This window comes from Crocodylus siamensis, chromosome 4 (assembly GCF_052110815.1).
Source record: "Crocodylus siamensis isolate JL-2025a chromosome 4, ASM5211081v1, whole genome shotgun sequence".
In the NCBI taxonomy this organism is placed as follows: domain Eukaryota; kingdom Metazoa; phylum Chordata; order Crocodylia; family Crocodylidae; genus Crocodylus; species Crocodylus siamensis.
The window spans coordinates 168,351,695-168,370,191 of NC_143398.1; the positions used below are offsets into that span (position 1 = coordinate 168,351,695).

The 18,497-nt window shown below is 46.0% G+C and overlaps 1 protein-coding gene across 3 annotated transcripts in view; it reads left to right on the forward strand.

Moving 5' to 3' along the window:
• The first annotated feature begins 703 nt into the window (after positions 1 to 703).
• Positions 704 to 18,497, forward strand: part of CREB1 (cAMP responsive element binding protein 1) — a 53,558-nt gene continuing 35,764 nt past the window's right edge. For all 3 annotated transcript variants that reach the window (XM_090044844.1, XM_090044843.1, XM_090044842.1), the window contains exon 1: positions 704 to 918. The gene's annotated coding sequence lies outside the window, so the exon portion shown is untranslated. The remainder of the gene's footprint in view (positions 919 to 18,497) is intronic.

The window sequence follows — 18,497 nt, forward strand, 5'->3', positions numbered from 1 at the left end:
GTTGCCCAGCAGCAAACCTGGAAGCACCACCTCAGTGGGGGCACGGCCAATCTTGGTGAGTGCGCGTGCACCACCTACACATTGCCAATACGACATAGCTGCCTTACAGCAGCCCCAAGCACATGATGAGAAGCAGGCCCAAGGCGTGGGCTGCTGCCAGCCCAGCTCAGCTTCCCAATTCGGCAGATGCTGAGTGAAGGGACAGGGCCTGCTCCTCGCAGGTGGGCCTGGGGGCAGCCCTGTGCATGCCTTCAGAACCAACCAGGCAGCAGAGCCATGGGAAGTTGGCACCAGGGTTGAATTACTGGGGAGCTGGGGGGAAGGGGCTGAGCCCCACATAAGAGATGAGAGGCCCCCCTGTATCACTGTAACTTGCAGGAAGGGTCTCCGATTATATTAGAGCATGGTGATGGACAGCCCAATTTTTTTTGCAGACCCCCGGGGACTCCAAGTGCAATGGCTGCCTGGGCTGCAGCAGCCAAGGGCGGCGGGGCCTGGGCGGCACATCTGATGCCCCCACAGCTCTGCACTTCGCTCATCTCCGTGCGCACTCGGAGACTCCCGCGCCCCGCGCTTCGGCTTTCTCCGTGCCCCTTCGGGCCCCTCCGCCTGGCGCGCGGCGCTGCCCGGCCCAAGCGCTTCGTGAGGCCTTCGGGCGTTTCCGCCTTCGGCAGCGCTCGGGCGTTTCCGGCAGCACTCGGGCGTTTCCGCGCGGGGCCGCGGCGCGCTCGGCGCTTGCTCCCTGGCTGGCGCTCCTCAGTCGGCCGCTGCCTGCCTGTCGCCGGGCTGGGAGAGCCCGTGTGTGTGAGTGACGCGGCGGAGGTGTAGTTTGACGCGGTGTGTTACGTGGGGGAGAGAATAAAACTGCGGCGAGATCCGAGGCGCGAACGAAAGCAGTGACGGTGCCGCGCGGAGCCGGTAAGGGGAGGACGAGCCCGGCCGAGGGGGGGGCGCCGCCGGCGGGGACCCGGCGCCAGGCGCCCGGCGCGGCCCGGCCTGCATCGCCCGCCTCAAAGATGGAGCCGCGCCGAGCCCGGCACCAGCCCCGCCGCCGCCGCCGCCGCGAACAAAGAGTAATGGCGGATGGAGCCGGCCCGGCCCGGCCGAGGCCGCTCGGGCTGCGGGGGGGCGCCGCCGCGGGGCCCGCCGCTGCCTCCCTCCCGGAGGGGCCGCCCCACTCCGCTCCGCTCCGCTCCGCTTTCCTCCCGAGAGCGGCCCCGCGGGCGGCGGGTCCCGGCCACGCGGGGCGGGGGAAGGCGGGGGGGTTGTTTTGTTTCGTTTTGTTTTCAAAGCGGCGCCGCCGCCTCCCTCCTCCCGGCCCCGCACAGGCGGATCCAGCGGCGGCGAGACGAGTCCGTGGCCGCTGCCGCTGCCGGGGGGAGGCAGGATCGGCCCATCCCGGCCCCGCGCCTGCTCTGCTGCTTGCCGCCTTTTTTTTTTTTCCTCCTTTCCCCCCTCTCCCCTATTTTTCTTTAACTTATTTTTCATTCCTCCAAAGCAAACTGGACGCAGCTAGGGCTGTAGGGCCTGGTCGGTTGCCTCTGCCGCTGCTGGCTTGGCTTTGCCGGGCTTCCCCTCCCTGTCCCCCGCACACGGCTCTGCAGGCCTGGCCCGCCTGCTCTACGTTTTGGCCCCCCCCCTTTTTTTTTTCATTCTGGCTCCCACCTCTACACTAGGAATTACCGCCCCCCCCCCCAATTTCCAGATTGCTAGGGCTGTGCGGTTCACCATCCTCCTCTACCGTTATATTAAAATATTGTGCCGCTCATTTTAAAGGCACAGTCTTTCCAGTCTTATTATTCAGTCTCATTTGTGTGGGGGGGTTTTTCTTTGACACCCACAATTGTCACATTTGTAGTTGGTTTAAAATGGATTTTGCTTGTAGTTTGACCGAAGTCATGTGACTGGTCTCTTCAAAAACCATTTCCACCCCACCTCCCCTTTTAACACATAAACTCTTGCCAGCAACTTGCTGCTCCTGGGAAATCTCTGGTCATCAGCCAGTGCAATGAAGAAAGTTCTTAGGGAAAAAAACACTTCAAGTTTTCCAGGTCTTGCATAGAAGTCTGAAAATACTGAGCATCTTTCAATCCTACAGAGAGAAAACTAATAAAGGTTTATAATACCATGTTTTGAAGGTTTTTTGTGATTAAACAATACCTTCCTCTGCTGTCAGGTACTGGGGGATGGTTGGGGGCGGGGTTGGTGAGTGGGTTTTGTCTTGATGGGCTTTTTTGGAGCCATTGCAGTCCTGAGTCCTGCACTAGATCAAGTTGCAAGATGAGGGGCCTTTGAAGTATAAGAAGATTTATACAACTGAAATCCCAAGTTTAACTTTTTTCCCTAAGCCAAATTACATGCAAAATGGTGGATTTTAGTATGTGAATTTCTCTTTTCTGTCATTCTACTGCATTGTGTCTGGTAACATGTTTTGGTACCCTGGAGTGCTGAGAGTACCATGCGCACCTAACACTGCTAAGGCTGTTAGGTCTGCAAACATTTACACAATTCACTCGATTGAACCCAAGGATTTCAAATAGGAATCTATTGTGTCACAAATATTCTGACCTGTGTTGTCTGAGGTCTTTGCAACAGAACACTTGCTTTATGTTACTTTTGCAGAGTCAAAAAAATGAGTAAAAGCTAAGAGCTGGCATTTTTGGAGTGGTGCCTTGTGTCTAAAAAGGTTGAGAGCCACTGCTCCATTGCTTTTCCTTTTGGAAAGGAAACCAAAAAGCATTTGTTTTGTGCTCTTCTACCGTCAAGTTCATCGTGCATATCAGAATGTTAAAATTAAGAGACCTGGTGCAAAACCCACTGAAATCAATTAATGTTTCCATTGTCTTTCATGAGCAGTGGACTTTGTCCTCGAAGTATGGATTGGCTAATAGAAATTTAAATACAACATGCTGCTGTTAGGTGTCACCATCGTGGTAGGAGGAATATGCCTTTATTAATAGAAAACAGGATCATAAACATTTGTACCTTGGTATACAGCTCCTTTCTATCCCCAGAACGTTCTACTTGATGGAAGAGTAGAAGTACCTAGTTCATTAGTTTTATGTCTTCCAAGATATATCGTTAAAATATTTGTATCCCTCAAAACTGCTAAAGCTTAACCTAGTTTGCTTTGAAATTTTACTCATGTTTTGCCAATTAAACTAATGCCCTTTTACTGTTTTGTGGGGAATTTTGCCCTGGGAAAACACTGAGCTCCTAAGTGTGTAAGAAAAATGCCTTAATCTCTTTGGAGGTTAGGTCTTGGCTACCCTACTGGACAATGGCTCTAGTGTGGTGAAATAAGGGTGTCACTTGAGCCTTGTAGCTTCTTGGCTTTATGCCTCAGAGGGAGGAAAGGGTTAGTGCTGGTAGAGTTTGTATCCCCCCCTTCCCCCCCCCCACCCCCAACCACGACTCGCTCAAGAGCCTTAAACTGAAATCTCTCATCGGTTGGGCAGATGATCAAATGTGATTGTTCTTCGTGTACTTTCTTCAGCAGTGCCAAAGCCTACGATACTGACCTTTTAGACTATTGTCATTTTTATAGAAAATAGAGTTGCACTGATATATCGGTCCGATATTGGATCGGTACCAATATAAAGAAAATTTGCTTTGTTGGATATTAGCCCAGTGGGGCCTGATAACTAGGCTGATAAATGCCTGTGCTGTGCGCAGCTGCAGTGCAGCATGGGGCAGAGCCGGCAGCTTGGAGAGCTGCCTCTAGCTGGTAAGTTTGAAGGGGAGGGGGCAGATCAACACCCCTGTGGTGAGGGAGAGAAGGGGTAGGGAAGGCCTGCGCTGCCTGCGGGGGCGTGAAGCTTGTGGGGGGGGGAGGTACAGCGGCTCCCACTGCTGTTTGCACCCCAGGAGGGGGGTGGGGTGTGCCCCCTGGGTCTGCACAGGGTGGGCTGCATGGAGCTCCTCTTAGTGGGGTCTGGGCTTGGAGCAGACACCAGAAACACTGGGAAGGGCTGTGGCCACCCCAAATTTAATTTCTGCTCTGCTTCCAGCCCCACGCCACTAGGTGCAGCCTAGCTCCATGTCCCACCTCCACCCATACATTGGGAAGAGCCGAGACAGTGCCAGGCAGCTGGTGGCAGTGGCAGTGGTGTAGGCAGAGCTTAGGCAAAATTTGGGGTGGCTGCAGCCATGCGCAGCACTGCTGGTACCCACTCCAAGCCCAGCCCCCGCCAAAAAAAGCCTTGTGCAGCGCCGGCTCCAGCCCACCCCGCCTTGCCCTGCACAGATCTGGGAGGCACCTCCCCTCCTGGGGCACAAGTGGTGGCAGGAGTTGCGTACCCCCCTCCGTCCCATGAGCTGAGCTGTCTCCTGTCCTGCCTAGGCAATGCCTGCCCCCTCTTTCCCTCACCATGGGAGGCATTGATCTGCCCTCCTACACCCCTTCCTTCCCGCCTCCTCTTCCACCACAACAGACATACCACTTGGAGGCAGCTGTATCAGATCAGTATCAGCTAATATGCCTTCTTAAATATTAGCTATTGGGATTGGCCCCCAACATCTCTATCAGTGCACCCCTAGTAGAGAACACTGCATCTGCCTTGGGTGAAACTTGCACCAGTGTGGCTATGCTGGTGCAAAAATGTAATGTACTGCACTGACCCATCTTATTTTAATTAATCAGTCTTCTACTGGAATAAGTATCTCAGCCATGTCTTGCAACACTAAAGAACAGGAGTGCTCAGTCTGTGACCCATGTAGTCATGTCATCTGGCCTGTGGAGCTCCTCATGTAACCTTGGTGACAGGGTAGTGGTGGCAGTTAACTGCCACCGTTTCCCTGTTGCCAAATTTCCAAGCCCTGAGGGCCAGATGACATGGTTGTATGGTGTGGCTCAGGTCATACGAGCCAAATTGGGGCCCTTGCTGTATCAGGCTTGCAAACTGAGACTGTATTGCTCATCAGACCCATGGGGTCAAAAGGTTAGGCATCACTGATAATGCAGCATTCTCATGCTATAGCTATGTAGATGCATATTTTTATAATGTAGACACGGTTCTAATCAGGATTCAGTGCTGCCATCCCATTGAACACATTTCGCAGTCTTTTAAGATCTGTGCAAGCAACCAGATTTCAGTTACTCATGTCATGTATTTTTCAAAGTTTCTACAGCTAGAAGGCCTGGCTGGAGTTGTGTGTGCATACTTGAAAGCTGAATTCATAGAAAACAATATGGCAGCATTTAAAAAAAACATCAACCTGGCCCAGTTTGAGCCTTGATCTGACACCAATTTTGTGCTGGTATTTTACAACACTTTTTGTACTGCCAATTTGTTGATTCTTTTTAAAATAAAGTGTCATGCTACTTGTCTTGCATGTGAGTATAAAAATCTGTAATCTTCTCAATAATAAGAAAACTTTCTGAAGATGACAAGTGTCTCTTGCCCATTTCTCTAATTTAGTTGACTGGTAGTCACTGATAACTGATTTGGAACATTGTATTTAGACCACATGTGCATTTTTATAGAAAGAGAAAGTTGGGATGAGGAAAAATGCCTTAGCTACATCTCTTGCATTCTTCTAAAACTTCCTTGTGATGCCTTGTAAAAAAGACTCCTGAGTGCACATTCTCATGCTGCTTTCCCATTGATGCCAAAAGAAGCAATGGTGTGAAACAGGTGAGGATTTCCCTGGTATCGTATTGCTACAGATAATTCTGTTTAGCCTGAGCATAGAATGGTATCCTCAGAATAGAAAGAAGACAACAGGTGATGGAAGAGCCTCTCAACACGAGAGGCTAAGGAAATTGAATGAAGTGCTATATATTTAGTTTCAAAATACAGTGACGAATATAAATTTGGTACTGTGGCTGATTCAGTGACACACGTGATCTCAAGCAAATTGTAATTAGCATGCTTCAGTTTCCCCCTTGAGTAAATGAACGCATCTGCCTGTCGCACAGTATTTTGAGATTTGACATTTGCTGTGTACTTTGAGATCATTGGTTACAAGGTGATAAAACATGTACACTTCAGTATGTCACTCTAAAACTTACCATTCTGGATCATAACAGTGGACAGTCTGGTCTGATTTATTTCCAACTCTAGAAAATACCAGTAGCTTCAGATAAAAGTGCAAGGCACCTTCTTATTTATTTATTTACACACTGCCTATGGGTTTAGTCTACATCAGTGGTTTTCAACCCATGGGCTATGCCCCCCCAAGGGTCCACGAAAGATGACTGATCAATTAGAAAAGAATGTGAATACATACGTTTGCAATTCAGAGGTGTTTGCACCTCCGTTCAACATTTCTTCCATTTGAATTTTTTTAGGGGTCCACAAATGAAAAATGGTTGAAAACCACTGGTGTACATTAGAGGCACTGCTGCCGTAGCTGTGTCAGCATGGCTATGTTGGCAGGTCACCCTGGTGGAAATGCAGAATGTAGTGGAGATGCCAGCTGGCAGAAGCAGTTTTTCTTTTCTGTCAACTTGACTATACTACCTGAATGACGAAAGCTGTGGGCTGACAAGTCCTTTTCTGGTGTATGCCAGCAACAGTTTGTGAATTCAGCTCTATCTCTGTTGGCCCAGGTGGTGCAATCTTTTCACGCCTGTGGCTAACAAAGATATGCTGTGAAAAATTTGTGCCATAGATTATACCTATATCGTTTGTACTTTTTATAGGGTATTTTTGTATGTATTCTGATAAAGACCTAATATTTAAATGCTAGTTTAGCGATAGCCTATTAGGTTGAGGACAGAATTCTGTCCCTCATTCCTATGGGAGTAAGAGTTGAGATAGGATCTTTCTGCGCCTAGAAATAAAAATCAGACATGGATTAGAGAAAAAGTGTTATCATCTGTTGAACTAGGACAAACAAGGGCATAGTCTGAAATTTGCTTGCTGCCCATCAGATTTATGTTTATAAGTTAGGATAAGCAACATAGACTCTGATACAAGATTTTATTTATTTGGTGGCAATACTGATCTTTGTTTCAATTTTTATATATGCACAGTATAAATAAAAATGGGAGGCAGTAGATTCAAGTTATTTACAACCACATGAACACATGTCTTATCATAAATACATATTTATTTATCTTGCTCTGACATTTTCCCTTTTTCATTATTCTTCCTAGCCTCCATAGACACTTCCTTGATCCTATTGTTTTCATGTGGTCTATGCATGATGTTAACCTCTACCCTCCCTGCCTGTTCCATGTGCTTAGTGTTGTTGCAGTTTCCCCAGTTTTCTCTAGCTGTCATAAAACTTTCCAGCTTTCCATCCCTTCTGATAAACCGAGAACACTCTAATCTTATGTTTGATCTCTGTGGTAACAGAGAAAGGGACCTTTTCTTCAGTTTACTGTTATTACCACATCTCATCTGGAGATTAATATGAGAATTCTTCCCATCTGGCTTTCTGTTAAAACCAGTTGACTAATAGAAATTCTTCATTTGCCTGTCTTACCCCATGTTGTGGTAAAGACTTCCTTTAGTTCTGCTCTGGCTGGCATTTATAGCAAGGGCTTGGGAGCTTATGGCCTGCATAGCTATTCGATCCAGCCTAAAGATGTGGGGCTTCAGTAGCAGTTGCTTTGCCTATGCTGCCGTGGGGTGAAGCAGCAGCAGATGGATTCTAGGGCCTGCCTGCCTCTGACCTGAACTAGGTCCTGGCCTGAAGCCTGAAAAGGTTGCCAACCACTTTATTGTGGGATAGAAGCAGAGTTTGAAAAATCTACATCTCAGTGCAGAAGATTTCTCTAGAAAAAAGAATTAAGCCATTACCATGAGCATAGGAGTCTAGTCTTTTCCCACAAAGCAGGTTGCAGGTTTGTCCATTTCATTCTTGTTGCTCCAAAAGTTCCAACAAAGTTAAGATAAGAGAAGGTAAAAGAGGAAGTAATTCCCCTTCTACCCTATTCCCACAGTGATACCAGTACACAAAACAAAACAGGTATATTGTTACTTCCAAGTTAAGGCAGAGGCAAACTTCAGTGATTACTTTCTTTCACTGTTTTTGTCCGTGGTCATGTTGGTTTCTCTTTTGTGTTGTAGGGAGGTGAAGAAAGTGAGGCAGAAGTTTCAGAGGCCTAGGACATACTTGTATGGGGAAAATAGCTGTTCCTTTCCCAAATACCAAGAATAAAGTGAAAAGAGGAGAGAAAATGAAATGGAATCATCATCCTCTTGAGTAGCCAGGTGACAATAGATGGGAGATCAAAAATTTCAGGGTCTTGCTATCAAAGCTTATATTATGAAAGCATCTTGAGTTTTATATGTGGTCCATACATAATACACTGTTTTGTGAAGATACCAAAGTTAGTTCTGAATGACCTAGCTTGGGTGTTCAAAGCAAAGTAGTTTTATTAGCAGTTTTCGGGGATAATTCGCACTACTACGAATGTAATACAGCTCTGCACAGTACTACAGTGTGCTGGATGGACATACCTTTTATCTCATCAGTTCTGTTGAAGATTTGGAGCGAGACAGATGGTATGGGGGTTTTTGGTTTTTTTGTTTTTTCACAGAACACTGCCCCTGTATCTCATTGATTATACTTATATTTTGTCAGACATTGGTGAGTGCTTTCAATATTACAAAATTATAGGCCTCTTGGCCTTTCTTGCTTGCTTCTTCTTCCTCTCCCTCCCATTTTTAAAGTAAGAATAATGAGTAGAACTGGATTAGCAGGAATGTTGCAAGTTAGGTAAAGGCATGTTATAGAGCAGTTCATATCTCCTAGCTGATGAAAGCCACGGAAAATAATGGTGCCCACTGCTAACAAATAAGATACCACATTAACTTCAATATAAGACAAAATTTCTCTGCCCCTCCCCCCATCAGTATGGGGGGAGGGGCAGTGATGCAAGATGAACGCGAGGGGAAAGCCTCCAGACCTCAGGTTGGGGAGGACCGGGTTGGAGAGCTTCTAGAGGGGGTAGACGTGTTCAAATCAGCGGGTCTAGATGCTCTCCTCCCCAGGGTGTTGAGGGAGCTAGCAGGAGTTATTGCAGGGCCCTTGACACGGCTTTACGAGGGCTCATGGTGCTTGGGCCAGGTGCCAGATGATTGGAAGATAGCCAATATGGTCCCCGTCTTTAAAAAAGGGAGGAGGGAGGACCTGGGCAACTATAGACCCATCAGTCTTACCTCAATTCTAGGGAAACTCTTTGAGAAGATCTTCATGGAGCACATCTGCAATGGGCTGGCCTCAGAGATGATGCTGAAGGGCAACCAGCACAATTTCATTAGGGGCAGGTCATGTCAGACCAACCTGATTGCCTTTTATGATCAGGTCATAAAAGCATTGGATGCAGGTGTTGCCATGGATGTAGTTTTTCTGGACTACAGCCAGGCCTTTGACACCATCTCCCACCCCATCCTCACTAAAAAATTGGGTGACTGTGGCATTGATGCCTACAGTCAGATGGATTGCAGATTGGCTGAAGGGTCACACTGAGAGGGTGGTGGTGGATGGGTCATATCGACCTAGGGAGAAGTGGGCAGCAGAGTCCCCCCAGGAATCGGTCCATGGGCCCGCGCTTTCAATTTCTTTATCAGCGATTTAGACGATGGAGTGAAAAGCAACCTGTTTAAATTTGCTGATGATACCAAAATTTGGGGTGAGGTGAGCACGCTAGTAGAGAGGGAAAGACTGCAGCAAGACCTGGATAGGTTACAGGGGTGGGCTAACAAAAACAGGATGCGCTTCAACACTGACAAGTGCAGGGTGCTACAGTTGTGCAGTAGTAACCAGCAGCACACTTATAAGACGGGAAACTCCCTTCTTGAGAGCATGGAGGCAGAAAGGGATCTTGGAGTCATTATTAGCTCCAACATGAACATGGGCCGACAATGCGAGGTCACGGCTGGCAGGGCTAACCGGACCTTGTCATGCATCCACAGGTGCATCTCTAGCAGGGACAAGGAGATAATCCTCCCCCTCTGTGCAACATTGGTCAGGCCATGGCTGGAGTACTGTGTCCAGTTCTGCGCTCCCCACTTCAGGAGGGATGTGGACAACATTGAGGGTCCAGAGGAGGGCCACCCGCATGATCCGGGGACAACAGGGCAGACCCTACAAGGTGACCTTCTATAAACTCGCCTGGCATAACAAGGAATAACGGCCACAAGTTTTTGGAGAGTAGGTTTAGATTAGACATCCGTAAGAACTACTTCACAGTTAGGGCGGCTAGGATCTGGAACCAACTTCCAAGGGAAGTGGTGCTGGCTCCTACCCTGGGGATCTTTAAGAGGAGGCTTGATGCCTACCTAGCTGGGATCATTTGAGCCCAGTTTTTTCTCCTGCCCAGGCAGGGGGTTGGACTTGAAGATCTACAAGGTCCCTTCCGACCCTACTTCTATGATTCTATGGGGGGGGAAAACCCATTGTCTTACATTTGCATACCAGGAAACCTCACTAAATACGTTGTCTACCATCAAACTGCTGCCAAAAGCAGCATGTGCTTAGAAATCAAGTATGAAGTTGACTAAATGCAGCCAACACTGAGCATTACTATAAAACACATGGTTTATATGGGGCAAACATACAGATGTAAATCCTTTTATTTTTTGTGTGGCTCTTAAAAAAAATGAGTGGGTGTTCCCTCTTCAGGGAACTCACATGACCTGGAGGTATTGCAATACCAGGCTGGCACCAGGAGGGTCAGCCCTGACACCCTACCCCTGCTACCAAAAATGCTACATTTAATTATAGCTAAAAGGCTGTGATGCTAATGGGAACCCACTACAAGAATAGGTTATTGCACCCTATCTGAATAAATAGTGTCCATTGTGCCCAGTCCCCCTCAGAATTTTCCATCATGGTGAGCTGCTATACTGCATACATTTTGACTTCTTCACTTCCAAAGGTGAGCTGTGCCTTTCTTTCCCATACCCAATGAGTCCTGTTTTTTAACCAGCCTTAAATGTCTGGCAAACATCATTGAACAAGGCTCCAAACAGTCACCCAGAAACCAAATGTTGAATCCTCTCTCAACCTGTTGCATATGATTAGTGTGGCCCTACACTCTATGAAATGTAGTTGGACATGGACCAAGTTGTCCTGCACCTCATCTGCATATAATTTTTGGAGGATCCCATGATTTGTGACAAGAACACCTGGTTCCAGTCATGAATGGGAGGCTACATGGGTCCTTCGTTGGGCGGGGTGGAATCTGACCTACTGAGTAGTGCTCAGCTTGGGGGCCACCATAGCTTGAAATGCTGTTGTCTCTGCCCAGCCCAGTGAACCATGTGGTAAGTCACGAGCCTTTTGGTTTTAGACTAATGCAGGAGTGGGCGAAATGCAGCCTGCCAAGCCATTCTATCCATCCTGTGGGGCCCCTAAAAAATTTAGAAAATTAATATATATCTACCCCTAGTTGATTTGTGGCCCTTGATGGCTTGCCCCTACTCAGTAAGCGGCCCTGCGCCTGAAATAATTGCCTGCCCCTGGTAATGTCATGCATAGTTTGTAGTATAAACAAGTAGATGCCAAAGTGCTGCCTAAAAGCTTGTTCACAGAGTATGCATGCTAAAGCTTGCAGCAGTTTCAAAAGAAGTAAAGTGCATCAATTCTGGATGAACTATGGGTACCTGTAGTAATTTCCCTCTATGTAAGTTACTATAGGTGTGTTTACTTCCAGGTCAGTGTTTTTAAATTTGCTTCTCACTTCCGTGTGCTCAGGAAGAGCAGCCTGACATTAAGGAATTGGAGAAGGGGCTGCAGGGGAAAGAAGTTCAGAGATGGGGAGCAGAGGACAAGGGGACTACCTGGCCCCAGATTTATTTTCTCTACTGTAGCAGTGAGAGGGGGACAAATTCAAGGCAAAACTCCAAAAGTTGGATTCTGTACCTGGAAAATGATAACAAATTTATAAAATTTCCATATGTGGGATCGAATATTGGGCTGTTGTCTTATAATCAAAGTTGTCTTGTATTTGAGTAAATGTGGTAGTCTTTTTTTTTCCAGAGAAGTTGCATGAAAAATATACTTATATTTCTGAAAAGCTTTGAAGTTATCCTATCTCCATCCTTCTATTGTTTAGCAATGTCATATAGTGATAACTGAGGAGGAGGAAGAGTTGTCCAGGTAGTGAGTATCCAGCATGTAGCCTCTATCAGTCTCCTGAATGCTTAGCAGTCAGGCTTCATAACTGAATGCAGCCAAGTCCAGCAGAGTTGGGTAGCTACCTGTTTTTAATACTCTTACTGTTAGCTGTGGCCCTGTAGCTTTGGCCACAACTAGCCACCCACTTTTCTATGCAACATAGTTAAAGCTGGGAGCAGAGAATTACATTGGCTCAAATTATTCTCCAGCAGGACATGGAGGGTAATGATGCTTCTTGTCCCAAAAACCTTTCCATAGAAGATCCCTTGAAGATCCCTCCTGTATCCTCCCCTCTTTAATATCTACATCGGACTGCATTGCAAGTCACTAAAGACATTGGTGCCAGTGGAATGCCAGTGATACCTAGTTCTTCATTTTCTTTCCCAGTAATGCAGCCAACAGCACTATAAGGAGCTACAGTTGCTTTAAGAAATAAATACTAGGTAGCTTGCTTAAACACAGTTAAGTCAAGGCAGAAGTGATGCTGGTTGGAACCAAGGGAAACGCATTTAAGAACTGACCTACCTGAACGTTTTCTTTCATTACCATCAAAAGTATCCCTTCCTTCCTGCACTGATGAAGTAGAAAGGTTTGGGATTCTGTTTTGAGTGCACGGTTAAAACTAAGGACTAAATGGCATTGGTGCTGGAATAAAACACCTTATTAAGCAATTCACCTCTTTGTCACAAAGGAGGAACTGGACACAATTATCCATGCATTTGTTAATACTAGATTAGTTTACTGTGTTTCACATTATCTGGGACTTATGTGGATGCAAAGCAGAGGCTCCATTTCATATAGACTGAGACTTGCCCTTCCTGAACAAGAATAGCTGCTGCTAGCTGCTTTTCTGTATGCCTTCAGCCCCAGAACCTACCAGCTCCCAGTCTGTTTCAATTACTACCATAGTCTTGATTTTCAAAGTCATCAGCGTTGTCACGACCACAACTATCTCCTACCAGGCTATGCTGCTGTGAAGTAATATAGGATACATAATAATGTAATACATAGTCCAAGATAAAGCATCATGAAATACATAGATCAGTTGTTCTTGATTGAGGCGGTTTAGGCAGAGAAGTCATATTAATTCAGGGTGTATCCATCTGTACAGCACATTGCAAGAACCTCCTCTTTTGAGAAAGCGTTCCTACTGTGACCACAGTTTTAAAAGATGTGAAAAATAAAAACAAAATGCATTGAATGCATGTTAAGGCAGAGAAATTTTGACTGAAGCTAGGTAAACAGGTTTTTTTAAAGGGGGAAATAGTACTGGAAGTGCTTCAGAAGAATTTTCACTAAGTTATAAGTCGGGGTGGGCAATTATTTTGAGTGGAGGGCCACTTAACAATGTTTGGTGAGCTTTCAAAGGCTACCTGAGTAGCCCTGCCCCTTGACAGTTGCCCTGCCCCCTGGTCATCATCTTGGGACCAGAAGTCCCACCCCTAACCCCTCACTTTTACCACCAGAAGTCCTTCACCTTGCCCCTTTCAAAGGTGGGGGAGGTTGCCATCTTAGAACCAGAAAAAAAACCAAATTATACACTAAAAGTCAAACACCTACTATAACATTTTAATTTTATTACCAAAACAACTTGTTTTGTCATGATTTGAGGTTGCATAGTGTATATAGAGGCGATTGCATAATAACTTGAAAATAAAGTCGTAGTCTTTTTATGTTGTGTGTGAGGGGTGTGGTTGGGTGGTGTGTATGGGGAGTTGGGAGGTGGCTGTGTGGGGGTGCAATAGTGTATGTTGGGGGGTGTTTATGTGGGGGGGTTGGGAAGACAGGGTGTGGGTATGTGGCAATTGTAGGTGTAAGGGAAGGTGGAGTTGTGTGGAGACCCCCCTGCACACTCCCTCCATGGTGTGCAGTCCTGCAGGAAGCTGCACCATCTTCAGGCAGGGGCACTCGGGGTGCCAGGTGTTGGTGCCCGGCAGCATACAGTGCTGGCCAGTGCTGTACATGGGGGCGAGGAGCACAGCCCAGCCAGGTCGCTTTCATTGCTGGGACTCCCCACTGCGCATGGGCAGCCCCCACACTGGAGGGAAACTCCACAAGCTGGAGGCAGCTGCCTGTGCCGCTTTCTGCCATGCAGTTCCTGGGACTCCTGGGAAGTGGAAGGGAGCCCCAGCCTCACTTCCCTGCAGAGTCCTGGCACCTGCCCAGCAGGAAGCGGCACAGGCTGCCGGCTCCAGCACGTGGAGCTTCCCTCCAGTGACATGCGAGGGCTGCCCACGCGCAGCAGGAAGCCCTGGCAATAGAGACAGCCCAACCGGGCTGTGCTCCTTGCCCCCATGTGCAGTGCTACCCAAGTTGCACACTGCTGAGCACCAGTGCTTGCACAGGGTGCAAGCACCCTGAGTGCCTCTTGCTGCTGCTTCTACCACCTGTGGGGCTGTGTGCCATGGAAGAGAGTGTGTGGGGGAGAGTCCCCACGCTCCCCCACCCTCCCTCATACCCTGCCCATCCAAGCTCTGTGCTCCCATCAGCCCCCCTGGGTGCAGGCTCCGTGCTGTCACCAGCCCCATGCTCCCTGCTCCAGCCCAGCTGCATCTTTCCCCCCCCCGCCCCCACTGATTCACTACCTGCTACCCAGAGCAAGCAGGATGTTAGGGAAGCCAAGCAGGTCCCCTGGCGACAGCAGCAGTGGCAGCAGCTGCCTCACCAAGAAGCTACATGCTGGTTGGGCCAGGCCTTTCTGCCCACGAGGGTGGGAGTGAGGCGCAATAAGGTATGTTGGCGGGTGTGTATATGTGGGTGCCTCCCACCCTTATGGGCAGGGTACAATGCTTTGGTGGGCGTCGCAGGCTGGATGACGTGCCAGATTCAGCCCGCGGGCCATATTTTGCCTGCCCATGCTATAAGTCTTCACATACTACTATAGAATGAATTTTAAAAAGTAGTTAATTGATGCAGCTCAATTGTAACAAGATGCTGTTACTGATAATTTTATTTCTGGAAGCTGAAGCTGTTGGAGGAGTAATAAGCATGTTACAATTTGAGCTGTGGCCTAAAATGCACAAACATTGTCTTTGGTTTAACACTAATACATTTTGTGAATAGAAATAATTCAACCAGAAATAAGAACCAGACTTGTAGAGCCGTGATATTTTTTCCATGTGTACTTGGGATGTATTATACTGTAGATTTTTTGGCAGCATAAAGAACTAAATATACATTGCCAGTCTGTAAAGTTAACAAAGAGGCACTTTGTATTTAAGGAAGAAGTAAAACTTCTAAGTTTTAACACACTTTTATATTGGCCATAGGTTTTCACTTTAGTGCACTAAACACAATTGCCATTCTTAATGAGATAGACAGAAGTTTCTGATAATTACCAGCTTCTTGTAAATAGCTGTTTAATTTTAACCATCTCATAGTTAGAGTAACCCATTAGAGAATTTTAAAAAATCATTTGGGGGCAAATATTCATTTTTGTTTAATTTTCCTTCTGAACCAAGAGGTTTTAAAATAAAGTCTTGTCAATGTTCCTTACGTGATGCAATTTAATATTCTTGTCCTTTGTGTTTGAATACTTAAACTATCATTTATATTTTGGACATCAAACGGATAGAAAAAGTTTTGACATTGTTTATGCCTGTAAAAGCTGGGAGCTTATACATGAAACTATATTTTGTATCAGCTGATTCAGTGTGACCAATGGATTAAATACATAGCAAATGAATCTGAATGTTCTTACTGATGACCAAAATCTGAGCACAGAGACAAGAACTGTTGCCTGAAATATGTTCCATATTCCCTTTTGATACCATGTAAAAAATAACATTCCTGCACTGAACATTTTAACTCAATTTGGTAGCTTTCTGACACAGTGGGTAGGCTTACAAGAGACTCTTTATTGCGCAGTAGTGTAGTTTACTACCCAGTAAGCATGTGCGCCTATACATGTACATACTTAGTACATGATTACATTTTTAACCTGCAAATGCAAGTAGCAAATTTATGTGTGATTACTTATGGCACAGTAGCGCTCATATAGAAGCCTGACTGGAAGCAAATCTGCTCTTGGTCAGCTCGCCACCAGGGGCCAGGAGATTGCTCCCTGCCCCGGGAGCTGCCACCGAAGCCTGGTCAGAGACTATGTGCCCCTGCCCCAGGAGCAGACAGCTCCAAGCCCCCCTGCTTCACCATCATGATTGGGATGAGGATATAAGGTCTCTCAGTGCCAGCTCTGCAACCATGTAGCTGGTGCTGAGAGGGGGCTGGGGAACCTGTTCTCTGCTGACCTCCATGATTGCAGAGCTGGGCGGGCAACAGACTCCCCAGCCCCCAACCTGCGATCATGGAGTGGAGGCTGGGAACTGTCCCAATCAGGGGTAAGTCCCAGTCCTGTGGCACAGTCAGGTGATTGAGGCATGGTGCTTGGAAAGAGTTGCAGGTGTGAGATATTTCCCAGCTTCCTGCTCTGATCTGTGGGGTATGCAGACAACCTGTCAGTGGTACATATTAACAGATTTATTATAATTACTTTTATATGACAAAAAATTGCTGGTGGTACTTAAGGTTGTATCATTTTAAATTGGTGGTGCACAGTCTTTGAAAGTTTGGGAACCCCTGACTTACAGTATTCAGAATCCGTGTATTAATATAAAAAATAGGAGTGGCCTGGAGAATCAAATTTAAGCTTTGCTGCTCGTAGTTTATCATTTTTGGAAGATTCAAGAGTTGGAGCTGTCCTGTTCTGGGTAGGGAGAGAAGATGTTCCGTTGTCCACCATCCAGTTAGTTCCCAGAATGCTGGGATTTCCTTGAGGACTTTTGTTTCAAAATATAAGTCTACATATTTATTAGATCAAGGTGGCACTTTTAATCTCATCATGATCTGAAACGACCATCAATTCCATATTATAGTGCACCAGTCTGATCCATATAAGGCACAGGTGGGCAAAACGTGGGCTGTATGCAGCCCACCAGGCCATTCTATCTGGCCCACGGGGCCCCCCAAAATTTAGAAAAGTAATATTTATCTGCCCCTGGCTGCCTGTCATGCGGCCCTCAATGACTTGCCAAAACTGAGTAAGCAGCCCTCCACCCAAAATAATTGCCTACCCCCAGTATAAGGTGTGCATTCTAGTTCACACTATAAAGATAACCAACGTTCCACAAACAAGTGAGTTGAAAGTTTATAAGTAATGTTACATTAAATAAAATGTTTTTGGTAAGAAATGCATGTATGCATCTGTGATGCTAGTCTTGTTAAGTGTAACCATTTAAATACAAGGAAACACCTGTGTTGAGGCAGTTTCCTTGCTCTTTATTCTATCTACCATCATTTGTAATGGTCAGTCCAATTACAATATACTCTGTTTATACTCTTAAACAGTATGTGCACACTTACCTAAACTCAATGCAAGCAATGCTCATTAACGACAGAACCGTTCAAACTTTTCTGATCTTATTAAGGCTCCTCCTCTTATTACTTAGGGAGCCTCAGCCTCTCAGTAGCAGACTTGAAATTGACAAGGTTTACTTAGTCTGTTTCACCAACTATACACCTAAGCAGAGTATAGAGTAAACTGATGTTAAGAATCTATTGCTTGAGAGGAACCTATTCTTTACCTGGAGTTATAAGTTTCTACCTTTAAGTTACATTGGCCAAGTGGGATGTAGTAAATTATTCAGTGAGCTATCAACCCGCCATGCTAGGAAAATGAGCATTCCTAAATTGTATTACCTTTAATATTGGCACCTTTTTAAAAAAAGATGTGCCCTTTATATACTTTTGGCCAAAAGGAAACTTGTTACTCATATTTAAAAGAATCACAAAAATACAGTAGAGCTGAAAATGTTGGGCTTCCTGATTAAAATATACATGAACTGGAAAGATACCAGATTCAGTGAAGCATGGCAAACTGAAGTGGTCTAGGTTTACTCCATAAATAGCAAAAAATTATCAGCAAGTGAATAGCGCACAAACCCTGCAAATATTTGTGCATGAGAGAAAAATGTTATGTGTATTAAAGTGTTTAAAGGATCTCAGCACAAAAGCATAGTTGTGCTTGCTCTCTGAAAGTATATAGTAAGAAATAAATTGCAGTTTATTACCAAATTCTCTCTTTCTTTAAAAAGTGTAATGCAGAAAGTACTAGGTATCAATGTAAGATTGAAAGCCATGAATCAAATGTTCAAGTTAAATTCAAACAGTTGAGAATGTTCAGGCAGCAGACCCCCTCCTCCCCCCCTTCCTCCTTGACAGGCAATTTGCTAGTCTGTATATATAATATTTTCCTGCCTTAAGTACTTTGTTCTGTAGCTCTCATGAGCAAATCAGAAACTGGCCTCTCTTTTTTGTGAAAGCAAAATTTAAGGATATGAACAACTGGAGCTCCAGTAATTTGTGACAGAAGTTTTCATTAAATCATTAATAAACAGATTAAACAACACTAGCCAAGGACAGAA